Source organism: Ailuropoda melanoleuca, chromosome 18, assembly GCF_002007445.2.
Source record: "Ailuropoda melanoleuca isolate Jingjing chromosome 18, ASM200744v2, whole genome shotgun sequence".
In the NCBI taxonomy this organism is placed as follows: domain Eukaryota; kingdom Metazoa; phylum Chordata; class Mammalia; order Carnivora; family Ursidae; genus Ailuropoda; species Ailuropoda melanoleuca.
The window spans coordinates 12,981,156-12,994,573 of NC_048235.1; the positions used below are offsets into that span (position 1 = coordinate 12,981,156).

The following is a 13,418-nucleotide window of genomic DNA, read 5'->3' on the forward strand; positions in this document are numbered from 1 at the left end:
CCTTTACATTCCCAGTTCTCAATTCTACAATTTTTTTATTGAGCCCGTTCCCTCTGTCAGATGCTGTACTAGGTTCGGGGGATTCCTGTCCTTGTGAAGTTCCTACTAAGTCACTTTCTAAAAAGTGTGAATATGTAGGTATATGTAGGTTTTTATGTAAAGCACTACTCACTCGCTAGCAGCATGTAATTCCTGAGTGCTCAAACGTAAGGACATTCTCCTGCCAGTTCTAAAATGAGAGGAAATGCTCCATCAACAAGGAGACTCTCAGCATGCGAGGGAAGGAGCACAGCGTCCCCAGAGCAGAGCCTGCACTGATGTGAAGCAACAGCAGAGACAAGCTTCTGAGAATGACTGCTCAGAAAACAGCAGCTCACAGGGCGTTTTGTGAAGCAAACGACTGCATTTAGTGAGTGTGGGGGGTTGCTGGTTTGCTTGCTTGCTTTTGCCTTTATTCTCTGCCCAAAACTGAATGCTGTCAGTCTTTGCTTAACTGAGGCTAGTCACAGAAAACATAAAAACAGTAATTTGCTTTAACTATGTAATGTTACTGGACTATAAACTGACAAAAGCAAAAGAACTCCTTAACATTCAAGAGATTATAGCTTAATTTGAAACAATGCATGTAAAGTCATTTCATAGGCTTATAATTATTATCTAAATAAATAAACTTATTCCCTAATGAACAGGCTACATCATACACATATTTCTAATCCTAAATCCATCAATCACTACCAAAATAAAGGTCACTGGGTCACTTACTTTGGGGAGGACTTTCTCAAAGTGTTGTGTCATAATCACTGACGGGAGGGAAATTTAGCCATATGTTTCTTGAGCCTGGAAAACATTCACAATCTTTGGCCCAGTAATTTTCTCTCTAGGAATCCAATTTAAAGAAAGAATTAGATACAGAAAAGATATATGGACAATATGTTCAAATGAGTGCTATCATAGCAAAAACATTGGTTATAAAATTATGTTTTGTCAATAGAATTGAATATTGAGAAACCATTAAACAGCATGTTTTCAAAACCTCACGTTTTGGGAATATATAATGTTTACAAAAATAAATAGGAGGTAAAACTTTATAATAAAAAATGTCATATGCAAGATACATAGTATATTTATTATATATCTAATAATACCTATGTATTATATATACATACACATATCACACAGAAAAACACCTGGAAGGAAATACACTAAAAAACACTAACAGTAGTTTCTCTAGGTAGTGGAATTTTGAGTGGCTTTTATTTTCTTAATCCTGTTTTTCTGTTTATTGAGGTTCCCAAATAAGCCTGAAGATCTACCAAGAAAAAAGAATATGTTGGCCAGGTTGACACGTAGTTCCTATGACAATTATACATACAACTTTAAAATAATAAACTGACATTATTTTTAATATCTTAATATAAACATTTAGTGGCAAAAACAAAAAAACAAAAAAAAGACCACGATGAAAAATTTGGCAAGTATGGAAAAGTAAAAATATCGGAGAAAGAATCATCCAGAATTCCACCAGTCAGAGGGAAATGCAATTCACATCCTGTGACTGAGTCAGTGGCTTTGAGCTATGCCACGGAGCCCTACATTTGCCACGGAAGTGCCTCAGGAGCTATCACGGTAGAGAGCAGGGACTGACCGAGTCCTCCTATCCAAGTGGGGGACCAGAAACAGAACCCCCTTCTCCACATCAATCAATCCACTTGCATTTTAGACTTTCACCTAATATTCCACTTAAAGAAAGGCTCCATGGCCAAACAAGTGCACACGTCACAAGTGAAGGCTGCCCCATTCAACCTCTTCCCTAAAGCTAAACACTTCAGTTGTTTCCAGTTTTTCTCTAACCTAATGGAGGGTTGGGGATAATGGTCATTTTTTAAAGCTCTTGATGTTGCCAAACTGCAACAAATTGTTGACACAAAGGTCAACCTGTTTACACTCCAATCAGCTTGCTCATCTCACCATACCCTTACCTGCACTGAGCAGAATTTTTAAAAAATACTCTGTGTTAACTTGATCGATTTAAATTACAGACCCTCACTGTGCTTGTCCATTTTAGAGGCTGTTTCTTCCCCTTCGGTACTTCTTCCAAGAACCCTTCCATCAGCAAACTCCCCTGTGAGGATGTGGATACCCTCTCACTAAAGTGACTGGAGCTGTCCTATAGCACGTGCTTGCATTTTCTTCTCCCAAGGCCCCAGACCAGCCACATGACTTGACTTCAGAGAGGGCCAAACTTGTGGAAGAAGGCCTCTATGAGAAATGGCAGGTCTACCGCCCCTCTTCCTCCTGAAACACTCTCCAGAACCACAGAATCTCAGAATTGGATGGTGCCCTGAAGAGTAGTCTTCCTTCAGGCCCTCAGAAGGCTCTGAGCCCTGCAGTGGGAAACCAGCGGACCAGTTAATGATACAGCCAGGACCAAGATCTGCATGTCCTGGGGGCCCAGCCCCGTGTTCTTCCCACTGCCAGCCTCCAGATGCCTCCATAACCATCAAACAGCAGCCAAAGTGACCCTGACCCTTCATCCTTCTATCTGATCACACTCTAGGAAAGGATGTGTCACCATCATCCAGATATAAGAGTAACTCACAAGGGCCCCTGACCCAGGGCATGAGTAGAAGCTGAAATCTAGCTCAAGCAGTGGGGTAGAAAATAAAAGCAAAAAGAAAACAAATTGGGAGATGCTCCTCTGAACCTGGCCAAGCTCTTAGCACTCAGCTTTAAAGTCAACCTATGAATGACCACTAGGCGGAGCTCTGCTTTCAAAATAAAGTCTTGATCCCTCAGTTAAGAACTGGCTTTCAGCTCAAATGGCCTTAGCTTGAAAATATCAAAGACTTAGTGCCAGGATTTGCTCACCAAGTCCACTGGCTCCCATCCAGATTTTATGCCAACGTAAAGTCTATAGTCTGTAGTGCCCCATGAGCTAAACCTTTCCATTTTGGTCCCAGATTATTGTCTTAAAAGTAAATAAAATGGATATGCCTGTGTGTGTGTGTGTGTGTGTGTGTGTGTGTGTGTGTGTGTGTGTGTGTAAAATAAAACCGAACCAGAGAAATTACAAAACATGTAATTATCTAGGCAACAGAGAATTTTAAATATATATTTAAAATGTATTCTAACATATAAAATATATTTTTATATTATGTAAATAAAATGTAAAATATACTTAATATATTTATGTAATTATATTCGTTATATATGTAAATATATTTTAATACATAAAATATATACTTATTACATTTTATATAATTGTATATATTATGTATTTAAAATTCTTTCTGCTGTTAAGTGAAAATGCTTTGTAACCCCAATTATATATTAAGTATCTATTAAATATACTCTATATATTTATATGTAATATACTAAATATATATTTTATATAATAATGTAATAAAATACTTTTTAACTATATATTTAAAATATTTTCTGTTGCTGAGTGATAAATATATGCTTTGTAACTCCTCTTGCTCTGTTTTCCCCAGAATAATCACCGAAACTCCCCAAAACACAGAGTAGCTTTTTTATTGACCCATTCAAGGTATTCAGTTCTATGCTTCTCTAGCCCACATCTGTTCACATATAGTTGAAAACAGAAAAGAAAGGGAGGGATTAAATTTAAAGAGAAATAGTCATTCACTGTTGTTCCTCGCTAAATTAGGACAGAAAGCACAGAGGAAAACAAGAGTCTATTGTAGCTTAGAGGAAGAAAGGCTTTAAATAGTCCCCACCAAATACAAAAATACGACAGTCCTCTTCTAGTTTCCTTCAGTGCTAGTTTTAACATACAGATTGGGGTGGGGGAGCATATATTTAGTAGTTATTATTTATGCTGCTTTGAGGAAAATCATCTGCGTTGAACATGAAAAATAATAAACTGGGAGGTTTTAATGGGATCGATCAGCAACCCTAAAATGCAACTTTCCTCAGCCTCCCAGGGAAAAACAAAAATTCCCACCATCACCAAAACCAAGCTTGATAGACAACCTCATGGAAGATACAAACAGACTCCACTAACTACACGGCAGAGGGAACTGGGCAGAAAAAACACCTACCAACAGGCTTCTTGTCAAGGCATATATATCCAAGGTTTCACTTCAGGAAACTGAGACCACTAGAAAGGCTGGAAGATACTTCATACATCCCTGCAGGACCCTGGATCCAAACTCTGAAACAACCAGAAAAGCACACAGGTGTTACTCTTTGTGAGACCTGGTTCCTCCTGGTGATCCCACTCCCCATCCGTTCCCCTTTTAATCTAGATTCATTCAGACATAGGAACTGAGAAAAACCCAAACTGTGCAGAAAGGAGAAGGAAAGGGGGGTAGCTCATCACATTGGAGGGAACACCAGCCCCACAAGTAAAGTTCCTTAAGAAATAGAAGAGTAGGAAAGAAACCTGTTTGGCAGGACAGAGAAACCTAAGGTGTTCCAACACGTCTTGGACTCAGAATCCAGTATCAGAGAACCAATTAGATAGGAGAAGCTGGCAGGTTGATAACAGGGAGCTTCTATAGGCGAACATCTGCCAGGAACTGGGAACAGGAACTTATTTGTCCATCTAGCCTCTGGCTAGTGCTCTGAGAACGCGACTGCACACAGGTAGATGTGACCACAGACCATCAGCTCGCCTTGTCTCTGAACAAATGCTACCTCTATGCAGGTGCGTCTCATTCAAGGATGAGTACGTGGGGGGGGGGGCTGGGAGGGGGAGCTAATGTAAAAACTACAGAAAACGGGAAAGGGAATTCATCTCGAAGATCCAGTAGAATAGTATCTCTAAAAATAACAAATAACCTAGAGTAGGATCCAGAAGGTTCAACAATGGCATCCTCCGTAGGACATACAAAGATACTGCCTCTATTTAGCAAAAGCAAAAACAAAACAAAAACCATAAAGAAAGAAAAAGTGGAAATGAAAATTGAGGGATATGAGATAAACTAACGTTTTCCACAGATAATGAAGAACCTGTCATGAGCCAAGCACGGTGTTAGAAGCGGAGAACCCAGAGCTGGGTGAAACAGACATGAGGCCACTTTTGAGGCGGCTCATCCTTTGGTGAGATTCCCAACAATAAAATAAACAAATGATTTAAAATGTGATAATGGCTATCAAGAAGATGAACAGGGTGCTGATTTAGGGAATAACGGGGGGAGGGGGCACCTACTTAGATAAAGGCATCAGGGAAGGCTTCTGTAATGGGGTAGGATTTACTCTGAGCCAGCTTTGAAAAGAGCAAGGAAAGAGCACTACTGGCAGAGAAAGCAGCTTGCCTTAAGGTGAAAAAGAGTTCTGCGTCCTTGAAGAACCGAAAAAAGAGCAGTGTGCCTGGTGAACAGTAGAAGATGAATTTGGAAACATAAGCAGTGGTCAGCCACATAGGACCTTTATGACCAGGAAGAGCCCTTTGGATTTTAAGTACGAAAGAAAGTTACTGAGTGTGAATATTTATGTACATGTCTGTGTGTGTGTGTGTATCTGCATATATTTATATGTATTTATTTGCATATACACATACATACACACATATATAAATATACTTAAATATATATATGTGTATATATATGTACTTAAAAATATATATATTAATTACCTCATAGAGAATGAACTAGAAGAGACCATAGAGAAAGCATAAAGATCGAGGGTCTCAAATCAGGGAAGAGAAAACAGATTGCACAATGGAGACAAAGCGGCAGTTTAAAGAGGTGGACCACAACTCCCAGGAAGCAAAGGAAACGGGAGCAGAGATCAAAAACACAAGGAAGATAACAGAGAATACAGAGCTATTTTCTGGATAACCAGTATTTCTTAAGGAGAAACCACAGCCATTGAATGAAAACGACGGAGATAAACAGACAATTTCCTGAAACAAACAATACCTAAGTCTAAAAAAGCAAAAATTCATCCTTTGCCAAGGAAAATTAGAATCCAGCCACTGGATATTTACTTGAGAAATGCCTTAATTTACAAAATAAATAATCAGATTTGTTCAAAGTTATCTGTAGAGAAAAATGTGCAATCAGCATGGCTTTGGACTTTGGCTCCATGACAGGGATTCCCAGAAGGCGCCATGGAACAACATCTAGGGGTTTGAAACATAACAAGTATGACTCAAGAATTCTACTGCAAGCCAATATTGTTACTCATGTGAGAAAACAACAAAAAGGTATTATCACATCTGCAAGGGCTAACAAAACAGGACCCACAGAAAAATTACTCAGGTCCTGTCTAAAAAGGGGTGACTCAAGAATGGAGAAGTTATGATACAGAAGGAATGAGTAGTAATGTTTTTAATTCAATCATAGAAATAAATCTAAAAGGATGTATTAAATATACTTTCAAAATAGAGAGCAAATGAATATGTACATTGTACTTGAAAGAAAAGTTATACAATGAAAAAATATACTACTAATAAAAATTGTATCTAAAATCCCACATATCGACAAGAATCAGGAATGTGAGTGAAAATTCTGACAGGAAGTAAAAATATTCTGACTTGTTTTGGTGCATAACTGCTATGAAGAAAATGAATAATAGGGTCACGGTTTAGACAATAACAGGGTGACCTACTCAGATGAAACAGCCAGGGATGATCTGTTTAAAGAACTACCATTTCCTTACTTTTTTGGAGACGGAGCAAAGGTGCTCTGAAAGGACAGAACATTTATATATTGGCCCCACAGTATTTAATTAGGTCCAGAATTGACCCAGTTGGAATGATAGAGCAAAACCAGAACTCATAACCAATACAGAAATGGAAATTAAAAGCACTTTATTCCTGAATCGGCCAAATAGAGCAGGCAGCTTATCCACCTTATAACTAAAAGAGGGTAATGTTTAGTGAATATGTACAATACCATCTGTGTGTCATTCAAGTTAAATAGAGATCTATGCTGCACCTTGTCATCATAAAGTTGAACTGAGTATTTGTTTATAAAGAAGGGCAAAGAGCTTTTCCGTAATATTGATAGTTTCATAGTTTTCATAGTTTCAAGGGCAACTGGCTTATAACCATTACACCATGAATATTTATTAGAGGACACTACATTGATTTAAATTATTTGATTCTAGAACATTGCTTGTTCTTTCAAAATTGTAAACAATGGTGAATTCGAGATTCACTTAGATCAGTGGTGGGCAGACTTTTCCTGCAAAGGGCCGGAGAGTAAATATTTTTGTCCAGGCAGCCATATAAAATACATAAATGAACGGGCATGTCTGTGTTCCAATAAAGTTTTGTATTAAAAATGGGTAGCAGGCTGGATTTGGTCAGGGGCCATAGTTCGCCAACCAATGATTTAGATGATTCTTCTAAACCAGCCCCCTCAGTTCACGGAACTGATTTCTCTAATGATCATCCTCCCTGCCCTGCCACAGCCACTTTCGTGATCACACCCGGAGGCACAAGCACACCATTACTAAGAACTGACACCTCTCCATAACCTAAATCCATCCGCCCCACTCAAGGACCACCATTGTTACCTTTACTGCTTAGAAAAGAACTGTGACTCAAATCATCCCTTGACCCCATCAGGTCCTTCAACCCACTGGTCCTGCCCTCTCTATACTGTCCTTCAGGCCCTGCTCTCCTTTTGCCCTCCTCTACAGACCTTAATCCCATAGGAAATCAACACAATCCCTCCTTTGCATAAATTTTCAGCTCTCTCAACCCTCTTTTGCTTTGTCATTCGTTGGCAAAACTACACCCCTATTTAAACCAAATCTCCACACACTGTGCAGCTGAATGGGCCTGGAGGAAATCCCAAAGCCACACTCACAGGCCCTTTTAATTCATGGCCATAAATTTCAAGTGAGCACTTTCTGTGCCATTTCCCTAATCCAGTCGATTTCCCACTCTGACTTTTCACCTTCTCTCTCCATGAGCCAGCAGCGCCTCCTCCACGACCATCACAAGCCCATGACAAGGCTTATCATTTCATTGTAAAATTAGAAGCTATCAGAATTAAAGTTCTACAAACACATGCCAGCCAGCCCAGCCTTCCAGCCTGGCCTTCCCTCTTCCCTATACACATTCCTACCTTCTTCACTTGTGACCCACTGCCTCGCTTATTCTAGACCCCATGACCTCTACTCTACTTAAGGACACCACTCCCAACAATTCCCCCTTCTCTCTCCAAGGTGATTCTACTGAATCACTACTGTGAGTATTCAAACAGCTGCTGTGCCTCCCATCATCTACCTATCAGTCATTCTGGGAGGGAGGGGGGGTGGATGGCAGTAGGAAAAGCAGGTCAGGTAGAATGAGGTGGTCCTCAACCAATAGGCAAAACCAGGAGATTGAAACTACAGTGTAGCCCCAAGACTGCCCCACTCCCATTCCTCTAACTTTCCAGGAAGGTTTTGAAAGAAAAAGAAGTCCAACTGGTGCCAGCTAAATGAACTTGAAAAGGCGAAGAGCTCAGTCTAGTTTCCAACAGCCTGGGGCCTGTGACCTGATCCCAACTCAGTCTGTGAAGAGAATTTAGATACTTGTCAGAGAGGCCTATACTCACTCAACTTCTAAGCCCTTGAATTTTATTGCCCTTTTCCTTTTTGTTCTATTGAACAATCTTTATAAAAAAATTCTTGATTGTCTTGATTGAAATCAGAGGAAAAGGATACTTTTCTTTTCCAACATTTGCACCAGAATAGCTCAGATGATACAAATGCTCTGCGAGGACAAGTATGATGGGTGCAGGATCTGAGAGAACATGGGGCATACCCAGGTGGGACAGGGGAGGGGACAGGGAGGGGCAGCAGCTTGGGCTGAGCTCCTTCCCACTGGCTTGACTCTTCCGTGCTGGAAGCGGGGAATGGCCTCTCCATCCTCCAACAGAATTCTAGAAGTCAATTTACATGTTGGGAGAGATAAGATGGGAAGACTCCTTTGGGAAGTCAGGTGGGTGGAGTTGCCCCTGAGAAAATGGCAAAGTGGGCAAATTAACCATTGTCACATGCAGCCATGCCCTGTTCGGAAACTTTGGGCATTCAATCCCCACTGATTGAACGCTTCATGCCAACTTGGGCATCTTATCATGGTATCTCACCTTCACCTGTCCTAGCAATGCCCATGTTTCAGGTTTTCCTAGGCCTTCACTCTCCCTCCACCTCTGGATTCCTTATTTTCTATGTATATAGGGCCTACTTTCTGGATTTGCAGCCATTTTCTGATATATTCACCACATGGTCAAATAAAGTCCTTACCACTTTTTATGTATGAGATTTGGATTTTTTTGTAGATCTACCCAGGAGAAAATTGAGTGCTGAGAATTTCTGAGTCATTTCCTCAGTATGGGATGTTCATTAGTGCATTTTAGTCAACCCACGCAGAGGCTCTGTCATTGTCACATATAAATGTCACAAAAATAACACATGCACTTTGAACTTCAAGGACTGCCCCTCCAGACCAGTAACCATGGCAACACCAGCGGCACCCTGAAGAAGCGGCACCCTGAAGAAGCGTGTGGATTTCTCCCGGCCCTGGTATGGGCTTCTTCATCTCTTCCCCCCTTCTGCTTTTTACTCCTTTTAATTGTCCTGTCCACTCACCTTCTCTTGATTCTTTCCTGACCCTCATATTCCAGAATTCTTTTTGCAAAACAGCTGCATGCCAGAATGTCAGCCCCATGAGGGCAGGCATTTGTTCTCTGCCGTGCCTGCTATATCTAGAACCGTGTGAGGCACACAGTGGGTGTAGTGTTTGCTGAATGAATGAACGAATGAACGAAGTAGCTAACGGCCCTGAGAACGCTGTCGCCGTCATCACATTTTTAAAGCCCACCAGGGTTACAGGCCAAAGCCTGTTGCTTTCTGGATGCTTCGCGGGGGTACCAACAATGGGTAATTATTCTTCTAGAATCTCACCCTTCCTCCAACAACACATCTTCCTTGAGATGAAATACATATATCCTTCGCGAATCTATGTTTTCGAGTACCATCCGCTTCTCAGTCACTGTTAGCCAAGACCAGAGTTTTGACTCTGGGATGCTTCAGAGCTCGGAGACCTGGGAGCCATGCGGCTTCCTGGGTGGGTTTCCGCAGAGAATCTGCACCTATGCCCGGGAACACCATTGTTCTTGACGGCTGCTTCCTCTAGCTCCACTCGTACTCAACGTACAAGTAGAAATCGCTCTGTCGAGAGCCACGTTTTCCCCTCTTTGGCGGGTACCGTCAGGTGCGGCTGTCGTAAAATACGGCTATTGCAAAAGGCGGCTGCTGTAAAGCGTGGCTGTCGTAATGGTTGGACGAGTCCCCTTCCTCTCGGTCGTAGTGGAGAGCCAGTCTCCAAACGTTCTCGGGGAGCGGGGTTTTGTGGGAGTTCCTGCAGCCCCAAGATGAACGCGCTAAAGGGGTGCTTGGTCTAGGGACAGTACCTGACCAGACGCTCCAGCAAGCACTGCCCATGCATTTACTCGATCTTCTGAAGAACCCTTGGAGGCACGTACTGTGTGGGGGTCGCCCCTTGCGCAGATGAGGGGACCGAAGCTTAGATCAATTAAATGACTTGCCCACAGCACACATTATGGAGAGGAGGAGGTAGGACATGAACTCGGAGTCTGCCTGGCACTCAAATGTGCTCTTTTCCACAGACAGGTCCAGGTGAGGGTGACAAGAGTTCACCCGTGCTTGGGCTTTGCGCCCCAGGAAGTCTTCACCACAGGCGCCCTTCGGGGAACAGATGTCTCCCTTGTGAACACCTTGCACATTGAAACTGCTGGTAGAAAAATGTTTTTTTGCTGCTGTGTTTTTGTTTTAAATATGTAGGGACCATCTATATTTAGCATAAATGAGTGTTTGTGAGCGGTCTTGGGAATGTAAATATAAAGCATTTTGTTTCAGAGCTAAAACCGACTTACAGGGGGAATTTTGGTCTTTAGCCTGTTTATTAAATCGGGCACTTTCTGAACTGTATTCTAACAGAGAAGGAAAGGAATGAGCATTATTGAATGTTCATTAGATTCTACCCACTTTACAGAATGATTCCATCTAATCCAGCAGCCCAAAGGGGGAGGAGGGGTTTTATAGATGAGCAAATGGAAGCGTAACCACAGCGAATGACAGAATCCAGATCCCGACCACGTTCTGATGACAAAGCTGAACTGTTTCCGTGGCCCCTGTGGGTTGACTGGTGTCCTTCCCATGCAGAGTGCCCCTGAATGGGCTGAAAGTGGGCCATCGCTGTCCCAAACACACCCGCAGTGAGGAGATACTGTGTGGTCAGAGTGCCCAGCACAGCACAACCCTAAATATCAGCTGTATGTTTTTAGTGAAGCTAACCCCAGAATCAAAAGGAATGCTGCTTTAAAAACCACCAATGGGGGCGCCTGGGTGGCACAGCGGTTAAGCGTCTGCCTTCGGCTCAGGGCATGATCCCGGCGTTATGGGATCGAGCCCCACATCAGGCTCCTCCGCTATGAGCCTGCTTCTTCCTCTCCCACTCACCCTGCTTGTGTTCCCTCTCTCACTGGCTGTCTCTATCTCTGTTGAATAAATAAATAAAATCTTTAAAAAAAATAAAAAATAAATAAAAACCACCAATGAAGGGGCGCCTTGGTGGCTCAGTCGATTAAGTGACTCTTGATTTCAGCTCAGATCATGATCTCAGGGTTCTAAGACTGAGCCCCGCCTTGGGCTCTGTGCCAAGTGTGGNTAAAAAAAATAAAAACCACCAATGAAGGGGCGCCTTGGTGGCTCAGTCGATTAAGTGTTTGACTCTTGATTTCAGCTCAGATCATGATCTCAGGGTTCTAAGACTGAGCCCCGCCTTGGGCTCTGTGCCAAGTGTGGAGCCTGCTTAGGATTCTCACTCTCTCTCCCTCTGCCCCTGCCTGCTGCTCATGCTTTATCTCTCTCTCTATCTCGAAAAAACAAAACAAAACAAACGAACAAAACAAAACAAACCACTATTGAAGATACTCAACTTGAAGGGGACCACCTCAGGCCAGTGACAAAGACTCTGTCCTTGACAGAAAACTCAAGTCTTCCCCCACCCTCCTGCCAGGCTCCTCTGAGCCCTCTTCTCAACTAGTCCTCAACCTTGGCCTATGAAGACTTGAACAAAACACTAACATAGTTTCTAACAGTTCAAGGCCACATCCCTAAGATGACCCTAAGTCCCCCTCAAAGTGCTTGCCTGAGAAAGCTCAAGGCTGCCAAAAGAATTTACTTTTTGCTCCCGCCAACACTTGAAGATGGGGCTCTCGTTTCCCTTTCTCTGTGGGAGGGTGGGAGCCTAACTTTGATAAGTGGCAGCTAACAAACCCAGATGGGTTTCACATGGACCAACCCCTACTTCTCACTTCTTGTAATTTTTCACTTCCCTGACTCTACTGAGCCCTGCTCACACCCCGTTGTCTCATTCTCCCTTTAAAATTCTCAGCTACTTCTGTACAAATGAAAGTTTNTTAAAATTCTCAGCTACTTCTGTACAAATGGAAGGTGAGTCCAGTTCACGCTGGCCTCTTCCCTATTACAGTGGTATACCACTGATTAAAATCTGTCCATACCACTGGTTGAAATCTGTCCTTACCACTGTAACTAGTGCCCAGCTCTGTGTATCTCTGACACCAGTCAATTGGTGCAGACAGAGCTGCCCCCGAGTGACTGTCACTATTAGTACTCCACTGCCCCCCACCCTAGCTGCTGCCTCCACTGTCCCAACCCCAACCCTAGTCTTGGCAATCACTCTTCCTTGCCTCCACTTCCCCCACCCTCCTGCCTCCTGCCTTCTCTGCCCCTCCTCCTGGGTTCACACTTCTCATTTCCAGGACAAAAAGTAAGAATTGCCTGAGTTGGGCTGTGGCATGAAATAGAATAGTGTTCGGGCCAGATGGGTGTTTGGGCTACTGAAATAGCACACCCAAGCCCCCTTCTTTCAGATCTTACAGAGCGGTTTATTAAGGAGATTGGGAGAAAGCACACATTAGAGTCCAAGCAGGGCCACCATGCATCGGTGCTTTCAGAGCAGCCTCTGCGAGGGTCAGCACCCACCCACCAACAGAACAGGACTCTGTTGAACAGAAGGAAGCCACACTCCTGGGCTCTTGGCCACCTTGTGGGGGAGGAATTCTTCAGGGCTGGTTTCTACACTCAGTCTTAGCTGCCTGCTCTTCAAAACCACTTCATGCATCTACAAATGGGGTGTCAACTGGGAGTTTCCATGGGAGTTGGGTAATTTCCAGATAGCTCAGGGTTTCCTCCTGAGCTGTGCCCAAGACCCAGTATGTCTAATGCTTTCAGGCTTTCAGAAGAGTCAGGTATCTTAGGTTTTGTTAGGTTATTACTTCAGTTTGTGTCCAAGTGTTGAGAGCATAGTCCAGCACATGAGCCAGGCTCTATGAATTTGGGCTAGTACTTTGAGTCACTAGACTAAAGAAGGATGTTCATCTGTACTGTGAGTTTTTTGGAGT

The 13,418-nt window shown here is 42.8% G+C and overlaps 1 long non-coding RNA gene across 1 annotated transcript; it reads right to left on the minus strand.

Annotated features, from left to right (window-relative positions):
* Positions 1-761: 761 nt before the first annotated feature.
* On the minus strand, positions 762-10,405 carry LOC117797096. Its single transcript, XR_004621969.1, has 3 exons — positions 9,559-10,405; positions 4,065-4,177; positions 762-877 (listed from the first exon to the last, which is right to left on the minus strand). It is a non-coding gene; the product is annotated as an uncharacterized LOC117797096 (long non-coding RNA).
* Positions 10,406-13,418: the final 3,013 nt, after the last annotated feature.